The sequence below is a fragment of the Oryctolagus cuniculus genome, chromosome 12, assembly GCF_964237555.1.
Source record: "Oryctolagus cuniculus chromosome 12, mOryCun1.1, whole genome shotgun sequence".
Classification (NCBI taxonomy): domain Eukaryota; kingdom Metazoa; phylum Chordata; class Mammalia; order Lagomorpha; family Leporidae; genus Oryctolagus; species Oryctolagus cuniculus.
Genome location: NC_091443.1, coordinates 24478877 through 24496408, shown reverse-complemented (window position 1 = coordinate 24496408; position 17532 = coordinate 24478877).

The window sequence follows — 17532 nt, the reverse complement described above, 5'->3', positions numbered from 1 at the left end:
GATGAGTTTTGGCAAAACCACAATCCCAAAGACTAAATTAATTAGGAGACTGGAGGAGGGGGCAAAAATCCAGGATACTCCAACTGGGTCATCCAAAAATGGAGCAAGTTACAAATCAAAAGTGCTTGCTACAGCTTGGAGATAAGTTTGGATGTTGAGTGACCACCGAGGCCCATGTGTTGAAGGCTTGGTCCCCAGGGTGGTGTTACTGGCAGAAAGTAGAAGAGCAGCTGGGAGGTGGGGTCTAGTGGGAGACCCTTAGGTCCTTGGGAGATCTTCCACAGAAGGCAGTTCTGTCAAGCAGGTTGTTATGAAAGCCTGAGTTTGGGCCCCAACACTCTCTCTGCCTCCTGGCTCACCACGGGCTTCTCACTCTGCAGTGCTGCACCATGCCATTCACTGCCTGCACCAGATGTCAAACCAGTGGGGCCTTCCCCTTTGGGACTTGAACCTTGAAAATGGTGAGCTAAGTGAACCTTTTCTCATTATGATGTTAGTTGCCTTTGCTATTTTGTGATCGTGACAAAAAGTTAACACAGGAGGCTCTACCAGGATGGATAGAGCAGTGTCTGTACCTCTCTGGCTACAGAATTACAGTGGGGAGATATCTGTGCACATCGCATCTCTCATGACTGCTCAGACGAATCACAGCAAAAGAGAGCCAGTTAGGTACATTGCCGATTCAAACCGTCTCCCAGTTCAGTGTTCAGTCTTCATGCTGAGCATCTCTGTAAATGGATGTGTGTGTGGATCCATGGATGGACAGATGCAGGACTTGAAGTCATGAGATTTATACAGAAGCTACTCAGAGTTGATGCTTTAAAATATGCGTTCATACTGTGCATTGCTAGAGGGAATATGAAATGGTGCCATTACTGAGGAAAAGCTGTATGACAGTCCCTCAAAAACTTAGCCCTAGAATTAGCATGTGATCAAGATTTTTGGGTATAAACCCAAAGGAAGTGAAAGTGGAGACTCAGGCAGTTGCTTCTACACCCATGTAGCTGCATTAGTCACAATAGCCAAAAGATGAGAGCAGCCCAGATGTCCATGGACAGATGCATGGAGAATACGAACCACAGTCAATGCATACAGTAGAATATCATTCAGCCATAAAAGAGAATGATATTCTAATGCATATTAGAACATGAATGAACCTTGATGACATTATTCTAAGTGAATTAAGCCAACCTCAGTTGGACAAATTCTGCACAATTCCCTATAATTCCTCTTCTTGGTGGTACCTGGAATAGTCGGACTCACAGTCAGGAAGGAGAATGCTAGGTGACCAAGGTTGTGGGGAACCCTCATGAGAAGTCATTGTTTAATGGGTAAGGTACTGAGCTTCAGTTTAACAAGATGAAGACATTCTGGAGAGGGATGGTGGTGATGGTTGTGCAACAACGTGAACATATTTAATGGTAATAAATTGTACACTTTAAATGGTAAGAAAAAACGGTGATCAAAAATTACAAGATTAGGGAAATTGTCCAGTAGACAACTGTGTGTTTAAAGGGATGATTGCAATTGCATAGTTGGAAACAAAAACCATGTTATTAATATTCAAGAGGCTGGTTTTAAAAAGTAGATGCGAAAGTTAGCATGTACGTGTCAGCACATTCTGGCTTTTGTGCGGATCCTTCAAAATTCTCCCCATGTCTTCCCTTTCTGTATGTCAGAGCTATAAATGCTTTGACGAAGAATTCCAGTTCTCAGCATAATTCTGATAGCTAGAAAATAGTGTGTTTTCAGGGTTGCTGGAGGGAAAAAACTGGACTTTAAATAATTAAGCCAAAATGACTGTATTAATTAACTTATATCCTTAATCACTAATTTCATTTTTTTTATATTTCCCTTGACTTTTGGGGAGTGAATAGTTTTTGTCTCACAAGCCAGTTTTAGTGACCTGTGGGTTGGGAAAGCAACCAGAGACAAGGAGACAAAGACGTTTAAACAGTAACCTGCCAGCAACTATAAGTTAATTGAAATTTTTAGGATTGCGGCCTGAGACCAGCGCTTCCTCCCCTCTCCACGGGGCTATAACATGAGTCAGGGAGGGAAACAGCTTCATTTCACCCTTTTTAATGAAAACTAGACAAATTTGAAATTTTGATCCAATTAGTCATTAAAAGATGGTGTGAACAAATACTTAAAAACTTGCATTTCAGTCGAGGGAGTGCCTAAGGTAAGACCATATAAAAACAGGAATAAATTTCTACAGGCCAAGTTTTTCAGTGGTGGGTGTGCAATGCTCATGAAACACAAAAGGGAGCTTGCAGGGGTGGGCCTTGTAACATGGCCTCTGACTTGGATGCCTGTATCCCATAGCAGAGTGCCTGCTTCTAGTCCTGGCTGCTCCACTTCCAATCCACCCGTCCTGCCAATGAGTCTGGGAGGCAACAGATGATGGCCCAAGTACTTGCTTGTGTTGCTGTCACTCCCTTGAGAGATCTGAATTGAGTTCCTGGCTCCCGGCTTCAGCCTGGTGCAGCTTTGGCTATTGCAGGCATTTGGGGAGTGAAACAACAGATGGAAGATCTTTGTGTGTGTGTGTGTGTGTGTGTGTGTTTCTCTATGGATGTGTTTCTCTCTGTGTGTTCTTCTCCCTCTCTCTGTGACTCCACCTTACAAATAATAAATAAACATTCCTTAAAAAATGGAGGGCATGGGTATAGCATATTATCAGGGTGCAGAATCATAATTACTTGCATTGAAACAACAGCATGTATTCCAAAAGACACTTAGGAGAATGTGAACACAGCACTACTCCCAATAGCCCCCAAATGGAAACTACACAAATGATCAGCAGCAGCAGGCTGGATAAAGCATGATAGAGTCACACAATGTAATACAGCCAACAGAAATGAAAGATCGACGGAGGAACATGGGAGAATACAGATGAGTCTCACAGATATCATGTTGGGTGGCAGAAGCTAGACTTGCATGAGGACATGCTGTATTTTAATTTATTTAAATTACAAACACTGATAAAACGAATGCATGGTGCTGGGAGCCAGGTCGTCTCTGGAAGTGGTGCAGGGGGGTTTCCATGGCGAGCAGACTCGGTGCCTCAGGCTGGGCGCTGGTTACATCCCTGCTGTCGGGTTTTCAGGATTCACCAGTCTGCATGTTCAGGATCAGATGCATGTGCTTCCTGTGTGTCTATTATGTTTCAACAAAATAAGGAGGAAAAGGCAAGCATGATACCATCAATAGGAAAATGTAAAAATGGGTTCCATGCCAGGGGCTCTACCTGTCACGGTAGAGGCCATATGCCCTTATGCTTCCCCTGCCCCTCTGCAGAGTGGTTGGCTTCTGTTTCTGCCTTGTGACAGCTGGAGTCGCTGTCGCCGTCTGACAGCCCCAGCCAACACATCACAGACCTCCGCACTGTTTGGGTTTCACTGCTGCGCACGTGACCAAGGGTGGAGAAGGAAGGAGCAGGGAAAAAGGTAGAAAGCATGGCCAGCACACTTTCCCACACACATTCTTCTCCCAAAGGATGCCTTCTGCTTGTGATCATATTTGTCACACTCAGGCCTAGGAGTCTGAAGCCAGCAGTGCACCTCAAATGCTCTTTTAGGGGGTATGGGAAAGAAAATTGCAGTTCAGAGTATGATAATATACAACACAGCATGTCAAAGTTGATAGCCATATGTACGTGTCAATCATATAATATATGAATACGTACGGAGGGGTTGGGAACTTATCTGTGCTACAAAGCAATTTAACAATAAACAGAAGGAATGAGAGCAGGTACATTGAAAGCATCAGCGGGAGTCCATGGACTGTGGCAAGGTTTCTCAACCTCAACACTGTTGGCACTTGGAGCTGAATAATTCCTTGTGGTGGTAGCTGTCCTGTGTACTGTAGAACATCTCAAGTTCCTGCCCTTAGCTACGAGATGCCAGGGGCAACTCCCACCCCAGTCAGAGCAAGTGAAAATGTTCCTCCAGGCATTGCTACTTCTATGTACATCCATGCTCTACAGTACTTTTTTTTTTTTTTTTAAGATTTATTTATTTGAAAGGCAGAGCTACAGAGGCAGAGGCAGAGAGAGAGAGGTCTTTCTTCTACTGGTTCACTCCCCAGATAGCCACAACAGCAGGAGCTGAGCCAATCTGAAGCCAGGAGCCAGGAGCTTCTTCTAGGTCTCTCACGTGGGTACAGGGGCCTAAAGACCTGGGCCATGTTCTACTGCTTTCCCAGGCCATAGCAGAGAGCTAGATTGGGAGTGGAGCAGCTGGGACTCAGACTGGAGCCCATATGGTATGCCAGCACTGTAGGCAGCGGCTTTACCAACTACACCACAGTGCCAGCCCCTACAGTACTTTCTTAATTTGCTTCTGTCATTTCTGCAACCAGACAATCATATCTAGAGTAGAGTGTTGGCCCCATGGTCTAATCAAGTGCACTGTTTTCCACTAAACAGAGCTCCTTGGAGAATTTTGGAGCTGGTCTTTGGGACAAGGAAATGCAAGATAAGCTATAGGCTGAACACACATTGATGCTGTTACAAAGCAAGCATACTTTTATAAAAGTATATGTTAGTGTCAGAGAGAGGAATGGGGGCCAGCATGTGGCATAGTGGGTAAAACCACCACCTGTGACACTGGTGTCCCTTACTGGCACCGGTTCATGTCCTGACTGCTCCACTTCCAGTCCAGCTTCCTGCCAATGGCCTGGGAAAGCAGCAGAGGATGGCTCGAATGTTAGGCCCCTGCCACCCACCTGGGAGACCCAGAAGCAGCTCCTGGCTCCTGGTTTTGGCCTGGCCCAGCGCTGGCTGTTGCAGCCATGTGTGGATTGAACTAAGCAGATGAAAGATCTCTCTCTCTCTCTCCCTCTCCTTATCTCCCTCTATCTCTGTAACTCTGACTTCCAAAATAAATAAGTAAATCTTTGAGAGAGAGAGAGAGAGAGAGAAAGAAGACTTCCATTGTTATGGTAGAAAAAAAAAGCTCGAGATTTATATAATAACAGTTAATGGCAATAATAGTAATAAAAAGTCCATTGGAAAAAGTTATGTCTACTAAAAACATTGTGAGATAAAAATATACAAGTAACATAAAGTATGCATAAGGTGGTTTGTAGTGTGTGCACATCATTTCCAATTCTATTACCACTCCCGTTCTCCCAAAATAGATGCCATCTCTCCATCCAGGTAAACTAGTAAAAGTTCCACTCCAGTTTTAGTAAAAACCCATCATGACAGTCACAAATGGCAGATAGAAGTAGGAAGGAAACCGCTTTATGGCTGCCGTAAAAACCTTACGTTTCCGAGCTGTTCGTGAGAGTGAAGTAGAGGGGCTGCGGCCGGGATGCTTGTTTGAAGCTGTTTTTGCTTTCTCGGTTTCACCCAGCAGCAGTGCCAGAGCAGGAGATCCCTGACCTCCTAACAGGTGCCCCTCAGGAGGAACAGGCCCTACCAAACGCTGACCCGCAGGTCCTCTGGGTTCTGTTTGCTACACGCGACTCGAGGCGTAACGCTTACCGTCATAGGGCTGTTCTACAGTCTGTGTCCAAAAGGACTGCTCTCGCGGAAGCCACCCAGCTGCACAGCCTCCAGAGCCTGTAGCCAAAGCTGAATAAAATTCAGCGGACGTCTCTCTAGGTTGGGGAACGAGGCCTGAGATTCGGACACAGCGTCAGCATTTGAGAGCATGCGCAGAACCATCCTCTGCCTTAAGACTGTCTTCCATTTCCTCCCTGTTTACAGCAAAGAAGACAATAAAACGCAAATGTTGCGACAGCCTTGGGGAGAACGTCTCTGGAACAGAGGCTGTCGCTTGCTTTCCCTTTTTCCCTTCCCGCTCTCCCATCCTTCCTCCTTCCCTCCCGCCCTTCCTCCTTCCCTCTTTCCTTTGATACACAGAATGTCCACAATAGCCGGGTGGCAGCCAGGAGCCAGGAACTCAATCCAGGTCTCCCACGTGGGTGACAGGTACCTGATTGCTTAAGCCATCACGGCTGCCTCCCAGGGTGCTCATCAGCAGGAATCTGGAATTGGGAGTGGAGCTGGGACTCAAATCTAGACACTGCGATATGGGATGTGGTCTTAACCGCTAGGCTGAACACCCTACCCATAACGTGCTTTCTTTGAGTTTTTGGTAACTACATAGAAGATGAACTGTTAGTCATTATTACTCTCTGGACAATGTTCATTTGATTTTTCTCTGGAAAATTCACCTACTTTTTTTAAAATCACATATTTTGGTAAAAATGACCTAGTCTTCATCCACGGGGCCTGGCTAACTCAATCAGCATCTTCCTTCTTCCCTGAGCACAGTGATTGTTTCAGAGGTGTGTGTGTTACACCATTCAGATGAGTGAATCCCAGGAAATGTTGAGGAGACAAGAAGTTGACCAGATAGTAGCGGCAACCCAGGGGTGAAGTTTTGAGGTCAAGAAATGCAGCCTTTTGCTGCAATTCTTGGAATTGGGCTTGATGATAGGGAGCAAGCTAAGAGAAAAAGCCATTTGGTTTTCTGGATCTCACTATATCTGGGGTTGGAGCTAAATGGCCTATTTAGATAAAGCACTATATTCAATGCCTTCTTTTGAAATTGTAATCTGGTGTACAAAGGGTTTTCTACCACTTGCAGTAGGAAAGGTCGTAACCGACACAAGGAATCTCTAAAGTTTGAGGAATGTACACATATGCACAGATTTCAAAACATTTTCTCACCAAACAAACTTCTTGAAGTCCGACTTTCCACTAACTTTCTGAAGTATGATATGCTTGGAGACATTTTAGAGGAACGTGCACAGAGCATGCAACTCAGCACTACAGTTGCCTCTGTGGAGAGGCGCAGGAAGCCAGGGTTAGCAGAAGACTTCCCATTGTGCACACAGTGAACCATGATCATTGTTCCAGGGGATTTTATACGTGTGTATCAGTCTTCTTTGATTAAAAAACAAGTAGTTACATTAAACAAGTCCTGAATCTGTGGTTGCCAGACTTCACTAGTTAAAAGCCCAGGTTCGCCCTTGGAGAACCTTGCTGCAGTCTATCTAGAGCAGGACCCAAGAGCCTGCATTTTTTAAAGTTCTCCTGCTCATTCCCATCACCGGCCGAAGTGGGCTGATGTTGCGTCTCCTGGCCCTCAGCCCTGGCTATGCATTAATATCGCCTGGGAGAGCTCCGGAGGCCCCATGCGCGGATCCTGCCCCAGAAGGACTCCAAGAGACTCTCTGGGGGGTGAGACAAAAGCTCCACAGCCTCCCGGGTTTTTAATTGGATACTACAATAATTAGAGACAATTATGTGAGCAATTGAAACTCATATACAGTTGGAATTCAAATCACAGGAATTTAGACTCATAAGGAATTTAAATTGATAAAGCAATTTTTGGAAAAAGTTTGGCAGTACCTACTAAAGACAAACATATGCCTTCCTTATGATCCAGCAATTTCACTCCTTGGTATACGCCCCAGAGAACTGGGTGTCTAGGACATCAGAAAACATATATAAGATTATTCACAGAAACTGTATTTTATAATAGCCCAAAATGGAAACAATCCAAATGTTCACCCATGATACAATGAGTAGCTGTCGTGTATGCTGTGTTTGGAATACTATGCAGCACACGTGTGTGTGTGTGTGTGTGTGTGTGTAAAACAGTACATTTCATATAAGAGGGTTGCAAAAGGTTTGTACAAAAATGGAATTAGAAGATAATGGAAAATTTCCACGAACGTTTTAAGTCCTCCCTTTTAAATTCATATTTATGTGAAGTTCAAGAGCAAGCTTTGTCCATGGTAATAGAAGTAAGAAGAGGAGTTACTTCGGTGCCCTTATTAAAATTCAGCAAGCTGAGAACCTCACATTAGTGCACTTTAGTGGATGCATGTCATATCTCCATAAAAAAGAAAAAGAAATAGCAAAAAGTAATGACTCTCATCATGCAGCTGGGGTTGAACACCAATGTTCTGTAGCCTCCAGCTCTAAGAGGCGTTTAACAAATGGGTCACACTCCGATTTCTTAATGGGATTTTATCTTATCCCTCTCATTTCTCTGAAATCCTTCTTTTAATTGACCCCAGTGGAAACCAGTTTTCTTGTGATCTTAATCCCCACTGGCCGGGGGCAGTGAGAAGGATTGGATTACATGCTCTCAATATGAAATGACTTCCAAACTTCTATTCTGGAAGAATTTCTTAAGCAATGACACCACTGGCAAGGAGAACCGGAATCCAGGGTGCATCTGTGTGTCTTCCTCTCCTGTGACTGTCTCTGTACGGATGGTGACTTTGCTTTTCTCCCATCATCGAGTGAAGGGAGTTCTTGACATCACAGGCTCAGAGTGCGATGGTTTAAAGTACCTGTTCCTGGTTCCAGTTTATGGTCGCAGCTCTCTGACTGGGAAGCCCATTCCATTCCTTGGTGGCGTGTCAGGGCATTCTTGCGGAAGCGCTGTGCCTCCATGGGGAGCCAGTGTGGGGCCAGTGTCCGAATTGAGAACCGGTGGGCAGATCTTAGCCGCGCAGTGAAGACTCCCATTGGGTCCCTGGAATGAGCCGACATCCCGTTCTAGGTGGGGAAGCTTGAATTCTAGAGACTTCCACTCTTTCAGGTTACAACCTTCTCTTCCAAGCAGTGAGTGCATCAGTGATGTTAGAAACTATTTGTTTGCTTGTTTTAACCAGATAGAACACAAAGCAAGTAAGGCCCCATGGGTACCCTCATGGGGCTCATGACCTATGAAAAAGGAAGCATACCACGGTACAGACTGAGTCAGAAGGTCAAGGGGTTTAAAAAAAAACTTGGGTGGGCATTGGCCTAGTGATTAAGATACCCATGTCCATATCCGGGCACCTGATTTGATTCCTGGCTCCAGCTCCTGACTCCAGCTTCCTGCTTATGCAGACCCTGGGAGGCAGCAGCCATAGCTCAAGTTCCTGCCCCCTATGTGGGAAACCTTGATTGAGTTTCTGGCCACCAGCTTTGGCTTCAGCCCGGTTCTGGCTGCCGCTGGCAGTTGGGCAGTGAACCAGTGGAAGGGAGCACACACACACATACACACTCTCTCTCTCAACTAATTTGAAACCAAAACTTCTATTTGAGAAAGTGTCCTCGATGGTTCAGAGTGGTTGAGGTCACTTCAAATAGGAGGAAATAACCAGACCCCACCCCCACCCCGCCCTGTGCGCCCCTTGTCAGTCTCTCCCGCCACACATTCAAATGGAAAGCTGTTCAAGGGCAAGAATAAGCGAGTCAAACCCAGCTGGAACCTCTGGGAGCGTGTCGCAGGGGCCACCAGCGAGTGCTGAGTCCCCCATCTCTGCCTCCTGCTCTCAGGCTGGAGAGCCCCAGGTTCTCTTGCTTGTCCTGTAATCAGTGGCTGAGCTTATGCTCTGCTGTTCACCCTCCACAGCGCCACACCTCCTTCCTCTGCTTCTGTCCAAACAGCTGCTCCATGGTCTAGAGCTCCGATGGCACTGCCCTGGGGATGTTGCCTTCATTTAATTTTCACAGCCCCTCCATGAGGTGAACGTAACTCACGTCCACTGTACAGATGCAGAAACCAAGGCAGTGGGAGTCGGGAAGTCGCTGGGCCTGCACAGCTGGCGCGAGGCAGAGCCAGCCCTGAGCTGGTGCCCGGGGCCAGGCTCCCTGTGAGCCCGTGCATTCCTGCTGTTATGGAGGCCTCCGCCGAGGAGCAGCTCTGAGCAGTTGTTTCTTTTTTAATTTAGTTTATTTGAGAGACAGAAAAGGGGAGACAGAGATATCTCCCATCTGCTGGCTCCCTCCTGAAATGCCCACAATGGGTGGGGAGGAGCCAGGCTGACCGCAGGAGCCAGGAACTCAATCTGGACCCAAGTGCTTTGAGCTGTCACCTGCTGCCTCCCAGGGTGTGCATCAGCAGACGGGAGAACTGGAAGCAGCGGCAGGACTCAAAGCCAGGCACTCTGATGCGCGGTGTGGGACTCCCACGTTGCATCCTAACTACTGCTCTAAATGCCGACCCCCACGGTACCTTTCCATGTCATCGTGTTGTCCCAGATTTGCATTTTCACCTATTCACGTCTGGCTGCCTGCCATCTCACAGAGCCCTTGTTAGCTACTGAGGACAGAGACCATGGCTACCAGGGACCATTAGAAGTCTGGGATCATCAAGGTGCCTTGGCTGGAGAATGAGCTCAGGGAGCACTCGCTTCTCCTGTGACTCCTTCGGAACCAGAACCTTGCATAGTACTCGAGACATACTCAGTACTCCAAAAATACCCACATCGCATTGAAGCCAATAGGGACACAAACTAAATTCATTTTCAAATATTAGGCCTAAGCCCTGCATTGCCGCTTTCATCTCGCACACCACACTTTGCATATTTAGTGCTGCAAAACACAAAGAATAAATAAAGGCAGGAAAGCTTATTACAGAACTTTCAAATGAATTATGGCAGGCTAATAGCAATCTTGCCCCAAACAAACATCTGACCTAATGCATTAGGAAGATTGCTCTCTGCCTCTGGGTAAACCTAAATCATGTTTTCTTGCTTCCTCTCTCTTAGCAAGAGCAATGATTAACCTGTTCATCAAACAAGACAAATGGAACTGGAAAATAAGACTCACAGCCACAGAATATGACTAACGATCAGAGAGAGAGGCCAGCAGTGCCCACAGAGCTCTGCACTCAGCTCACAGCTGCCACGTGGTCTGTGTGCTCTGGGCCTTGAGCTCTGTCACATGTAGCAGGAGCTGCTGGGTCTCCTGCCCCAACATCGCTGCCATAAATCATGGCTGCTCAGGGCTGGGCCAGCTGTGGGCTGAGACGGGAACTCTGAGTATCCAGAGTCCTCAGACAAGCTTGCTTTATAGAAGTCGTCTTTGGAACCAAAAAGTTCCCTTGTAAGAAAAAAAATTGGTGTTTATGGATTGGGGCTCAAGGCTTCATCAGGTGAATTGGAGTACTATTAATCCAGTTAATTAAACTGAACCTCAGATGACTCTGAGACTGCCTTTCGGGACATAAGACATGGGGTTCCAGCTCAACAGGGTTTGGTCGTTGAGGAGCAATCTTAGAAGCTGAAGAACTGCTCGTCCTGTCTAGAATTCCTCATGGAATCGATTAAGACAAGGAATTTGGGGGCTGAGGTGACTGCTTTGGGGTTAAATGTATCTCCCCTCTAAATCCCACCTCCCACCCTGGAGCCTAAACCCTAGGCCTTGCCTGGCTCCTTTGTGGTCTGCACCAGCTCAGAATTAGATCTACCAAATCCTAACAGTAGATAATATTCATGAAGCCCTTGTCAAAGCCAGGCCATGATCCAGCACTTTGTATTCATTCTTTTAATTCTTATAGTGTTCTTATACAGGAAGATTTACTTTTTCCCTTAATTTTTTTTTTTTTAAGATTTATTTCTTTGAAAGGTAGAGTTAGAGGAAGAGAGAGAGATCTTCCATCCACTGGTTCACTCTGCAACAGCCAGAGTTGGGCTGGTCAGGAGCCAGGAGCTTCATCTGGGTCTCCCACATGAGCACAGAGGCCTAAGCACTTGGGCCATCCTCCACTGCTTTCCCAGACACATTAGTAGGGAGATGGATCAGAAGTGGAGCAGCTGGGATTTGAACCAGTGCCCAAATGGGATGCTGGTGTAGCTGGTGGCAACTTTACCTGATATGGCCCCATACCCTTAATTTCTGGTTGAACACATGGAGGGACAGGCAGATTGGGTAACTTGCTCAAGCTCATGGGATAGGGAAGTGGCAAAGCTGGGACTCCAGCTTAGACAAGCGTAGCCTTAGAGCCTAATCTTTAACCACTGCACCATGGCTATGCTAGAAAGAATGTTAGGTAGAGATGGGGAGAGTAAGGGAAGTCTGTGGAAAGAACGGTCTAGCACAGCTTCCTTGCCAGTAATAGATGGAGGCCACCTTAGCTGGCCTAGGGACTTGCTCTGACCAGTGGACCTAGCAGAAGTGACACCGTGTATGTTTTATGCCTAACTTCTGAGAAGCCTGGCAGCTCATGCTCTTCCCTCTTTGAACACCAGTGGAAGGAAGTTCCGGGTTGTCCTGCTGGAGAGGGAGGATGTGTGGAGAACCTGGGCCATGGAGCACCCCAGGCCTCCCCAGCTGATAGCACAAAGAGCCTAGTCATGCAAGAGAGGTCTTAGTGGACTCCCAGGCTAGCCCGGTGCACATGCGTGGAGCCAGATGGGGGACCCCAAGTGAGACCAGCAGAAGAACCACCTGGTCACCCACAGAATTGTGGGAAGTAACTAACCATTTTTGTTTTAAGCTACTGTGCTTGGGTGGTTTTTTGTGTAACCATAGATACCCAGTACAGATGCTTCTAGAATCCTTTGACGAAGTTCTTCTTACCCTGAAATGTTATGGCTCAGCCAAGATGGAGGAGCACATTTGGCTGGAGCAGGCAGCAGATGAGAGCAGCCTTCGGGGCCGCGCCAAGGAATCTGAACTTTAACTGGTGGGCTCCGAAGATGCCAGAGGATGGAAGTGACACGAGAGGATCGATTTTTGGGAACACGGACCCAGCAGCAGCATATAGAACAGGCACGTAGACAGAGAGCAGATGTGAGAGAGGAGGAGGCAGGCAGGCCCGATTGCTAAGCCAGAAACATACAGCTGAAAATTAGCAAGCCACAAGCGAGTGAATGCAGAATCAAGCGCTCGGTCTTCAAAGCACAGATGTTTTCTGCCTTAACTATAGGCTCAACTCTTTATTTTTTCCAACTATGAGCATTCTCACTTTCAAAATTTATGGGAGGACACATGGTGTGTTGCTAAGAGTCTAGGGTTTGAAACAAGAAAAACCCAACCTTAAATCTGTTTTGCCTTCTAGCTATGTGGCTGACTGGGCCGGTCAGTGAACCTGCCTGTGTCTTAGCATCCTTGTCTGTAAAATGGACATAGTGACACTTGTCACATGAGTACTGCTGAGATAAAAAGAGAGGGTCCCTGATGCATACTTTGGGTCAAGGGCTAATTGCCCAAGTGCTCCGAACTGTCTGCTGAGTGCTTCTTTCCCCTAGCCGTTAGGGTGGGGAGTCTGGTTGGTGGCTGGTTGTTCTTCCCATCCTCCTTTAAGAACTCATGGGAAGAGCAGTCTCCATTGTGGGCTCCCATAGAGAGGGAAAGACACAAAGAAGCATGCCTGAGAAATTTTATGGAGCCAGCCCAGAAACAGCACATGCTTCCCATCATGCTCCATTGTCAACAACTTAGGCACAAGGCAGGCTGGCTGCCGAGGGCCTGGGATACCCCGGCTAGAATTCCATTCAATGGAAGACAAAAGGGCTGGGTGCTAGTTAGCAGCACTGAGCTGCTAAAGCAAGCTGAAAATATCTGTCACCAAATTGCATCCCATGCCAGTTCAGTCAGCATCCTTTGGGATACAGCCTGGACATGAGGATTTTTTTTTAATCTCCCCAAGTAACTCAAATTGTAGCCACGTTTATCTCCCCAAGTAACTCAAATTGCCAGCGATTGTCTCTGTTGCTTAAGTTCTCTATAACTTGCAGCTGAAACCATTGCTAACTGACAGGTGCTCCCAGCCTTGCTGGAACAGTAGAATCATCTGACGAGCTTTAAAAACACTCACCGCCCAGCTACAAGCAGATCAGTCATATTAGAACTTCTGGGGGCGGGGCCAGGGCCGGGGCATCTACATTTTCTAAAGCCCTCCAGGTGAGTCCTACCTGCAACCAATTTTGAGAACCGCTGCTCTCGGAGGAGGTAACGTCATTGAGCTTTATCTTGGGCCTGGCTCCCTGTTTCCTGGGTGAAGACAGCATTTCTAAGACTTCAATAAACGTGGCATTCGCTTGGGGTTTGCTTTGAAATGCCGACTCTGATCCGGTCGGTGGTCGGTCCTGCGAGGGCCAGAGATTGGGCCTTTCCATCTAGCGCTCAGGTAAGGCTCACCTCCTGGTTCGTGGGTCATGTTCCAAGCGGAAGGGGTTAAGCAGCCATACTGACTTCCATGACTCTGGGTTGCTGTTTAGAATAATCAGCCAAGACCAGGATGTACTTTGCTGTTCTTCCCCTCGAGGAAACTCTTGCCTGGTAAAAATATAACGAATACTCCCACACTCCAAACTTGCTAGAGCTGCTTCCTATTACCCCGACATAGCCCTGCTCCCATCGCCAAAAAACAAAAACAAAAACCTTCTGTTGATATCCTCTTTGAGAAAAAAAGGATTTGACCTTTAGTCTAAGGCAGTTAGAAAATTGTAGAAAAAGGAGAATGTGTGTGTCGTTTTTTATGTCAAATGAGAGTTTTTCACTTTCACAAATGCATCTGTCTCTAAGTAGTAGGAAAGTGCTGATGCTAGCTCTTAGAATAAAAGGCAGGCGTTGCCTTCTGAAAGAGGATACAAACTGATTGCAAACCACAGAGGAATGGAGTTTGATTACCCTGGAATCAAAACTTGAGGGCATCCAGAACCCGTTAAGACTGACAACACAAGCAATATGCATTTCCTCTTCTGTGATTTCTTGGATTTCCTCCCTTCGGGACCCCGACCCCGACCCCTGCTCCACCACCGTCCCTCGGAGCCTGTGCTTACCAGGGTCTGAGAACCTGCCCTGGAGTAACCCAGCGTTCAGTGTCCTGGCCTCAACTAAGTCAACCTTATTCTAAAAGAAAAGCTGTGTTTAGAGAATTCCCATCATTTTCTTTTTAAAATTAACTTTTTAAAAGAAATATGTGCATACTTAGGAAAAATAAATTAGTACTTAAAAGCTTGTAAACAAAAAACCAAAGCCCTTTGTTCCCCTCCTTACCTTTCTATGCCTGTTCCTGGTGGCAATACTTTGAGCTCTCTAGCGTTTTCTTTTGATATTTTAATCCATAATATTCTTAAGCTGTAATTTCACCAAATGTATCAATTTGAAATACCTGGCTAAGGCGTGATCTGCCACATCTCCCTTGTTAGGCGAACAGCTTCCTGTCTGCGATGGACATGTTTGCGTACAGCAATCTTATCTAGTCCCCTGTCTGTTTTTCACCTGACAGTTTCAGCATCCACTGGTTATTCTGACCATAACCAATTCCTGTGCTGGGGCTGCACAGGGCTCCTCTCTCACTATCATTCTGGTCCACATTTGTTACCCAGCATGTCCTCTTTCTTCCTTTTTCCCTTGTCAATATCATTCAATATGTTGCCATTAGTTACACTCAGTATTATTTGTGATGCTGTCATTGTTCCAGATTTGGCCAGCGGGAGCCTTGGACGCTCCTGTAACCTTGTGACACTACATTAGTCTTTGAGCATTTCCTTACTGTGGAACAAGGAGATGTCAGGCTCTGCTTGTGCTCTTCCTGCCCTAGACACACACTCGGTCATTTCCCCCTAAAGAGCCTTAGTTCCTCTCAGTGAAGAATGCTTTTCTGGCTTCCTGATTATAAAAGCAATGCATAAGACAATAAAGAAAAGAGTAAAGAAGAAAACAAAAGCCACATGTTACTGTACAATCTGGAGCTAACCCCCCCCCCCAACATTTGTCTACTTATTTCTGGACTTCTAATATGTTTCTATAAATGAGTATTGTAGTTTTAAATTATGAGCAGATATTATGTATTTTGAATTGTACCCTGCTTTTCTCAACTAAGTCATGAGCTTATTTCTATGTCATGAAATATTCTTTAAAATAATGTTTTTGTTTTTATTTTTTAAACATTTATTTTATTTATTTGAAAGGTAGGGTTAACGATGCAGTGGGGGGACATACAGAGAAATAAACAATGAACCTCCATCTGTTAGTTCACTCCCCTATGGCCACAGCAGCCAGGGCTGGGCCAGACCAAAGCAAGGGGCCTGGAACTCCATCCAGATCTCCCATGTTGGGGGCAGAGGAGCAAGCAATTAGATCATCTTCCACTGCTTTCCCAAGTGCATTAGTAGGGATCTGGATCAGAAGTGGAGCAGCCATGACTTAAACCGGTGCCCAGATGGGGTGCGAGCATCTTATGCAGTAGCTTAACCTGCTGTGATGCAATGCCAGTGCCAATTTAAAGTTCTTGAATCTTTGCTAGAGTATCACATCTACCTATTGTGTTCAAAATGAAACCATTGTATAGTTATTAAGCTACATCAGAAAGCGCAAATGAGTAATAGGACATGAGTTAGATAATAAATAATGGGAGGGCCTGTGCTGTGGCACAGTGGGTTAAAGCCCTGGCTGCATCCCGTATGGGTGCCAGTTGGGATCCCAACTGTTGCACTTCTGATCCAACTCCCTGCTAGGGTGCCTGGGAAAGCAATAGAAGATGGCCCAAGTCTTTGGGCTCCTGCACCCATGTGGGAGATCCAGAAAAAGCTCCTGGCTTCTGATCAGCACAGCTCTGGCCATTGCAGCCACTTGAGGAGTGAGCTAGTGGGTGGAAGACCTGTCTCTGTCTCTACCTCTGTCTGTAACTCTGCCTTTCAAATAAATAAAAGCTTAAAAAAATGTGGCAGAATGAGCACATCACTTGAAATCAAAAATTGCCAAAAGGCAGTATTATTCTGTTTACCGTCTGCCAATCGTGTGAGATTGACTCTTGCTAGTTGCTATGATTAGAGTTTTCTTGAATTGATGCAGTTCAGATTCTTGTCTTTAAAAATGTGTGTTTAAATCAAAATGCAGAGACATAGACAGATAAAGCTCCCATCTGCTGGTTCACACCCCTAAATGTCTGTAACCACCAGGGCCAGAGCCAAAAACAACCCAGGTCTTCAATGTGAACGGCCGAGACCTGACAACTTGAGTTGGCACCACTGGCCTCCAGGGTCTGCACTGACTGGAAGCTGGAATCAGCGCCAAAGTCAGGACCCAAACATAGGCTCTCCCATATGGGATGTGGGCATCTTAACTGATCGGGCAGATTTAAAGTTTAAGAAATCCACGAACAGTAAGACAGCAGAGACTTTAAGTGTCACCATAGTAGAATTGATAAAAATATAGTTGACCAACCAATAGAACTTATTTGTATTTCTTCCTTGATACTGGACCATGGGAATGTTATTTAATTGCTCCATATCTGACTTTTGTCTTTTCTTTTTTTAAAGATTTATTATTTAAAAGGCAGAGTTACAGAGAAAGAGATTTTGCATCTGCTGGGTCACTCCCCAGATGGGCGCAATGGCCAGGACTGTGCCAGGCTGAAATTGGGAGCCAGGAGCTTCCTCCAGGTTTCCCACACGAGTAGCAGGGACACAAGCACTGGGCCATCCTCTGCTGCCTTTCCCAGGCCATTAGCAGGGAGCTGGATCGGAAGTGGAGGAGCCGGGATACAAACCAGCACACATATGCGATGTCAGTGTCGCAAATGATAGCTTTACCCACAACCCAACAACACTGGCCCCTATAGTTTACTTTGCTAATCTGTAACATGAGCCTCGTATGAGTCTCTCCTGTACTGTGTTGTTTTGGCATTGAAAGTAATACAGTGTTAGCCACAGGGCCAGTAAGGGCTGGATGAATGCTTCTAGAGTTGCCATTGCCGTGGGCAAGGGTTGGGACACAGAGGTGAAGCTGCTGGGACATAGCCAAACTCTATCAGCACCTGAGTTACAGTCTTC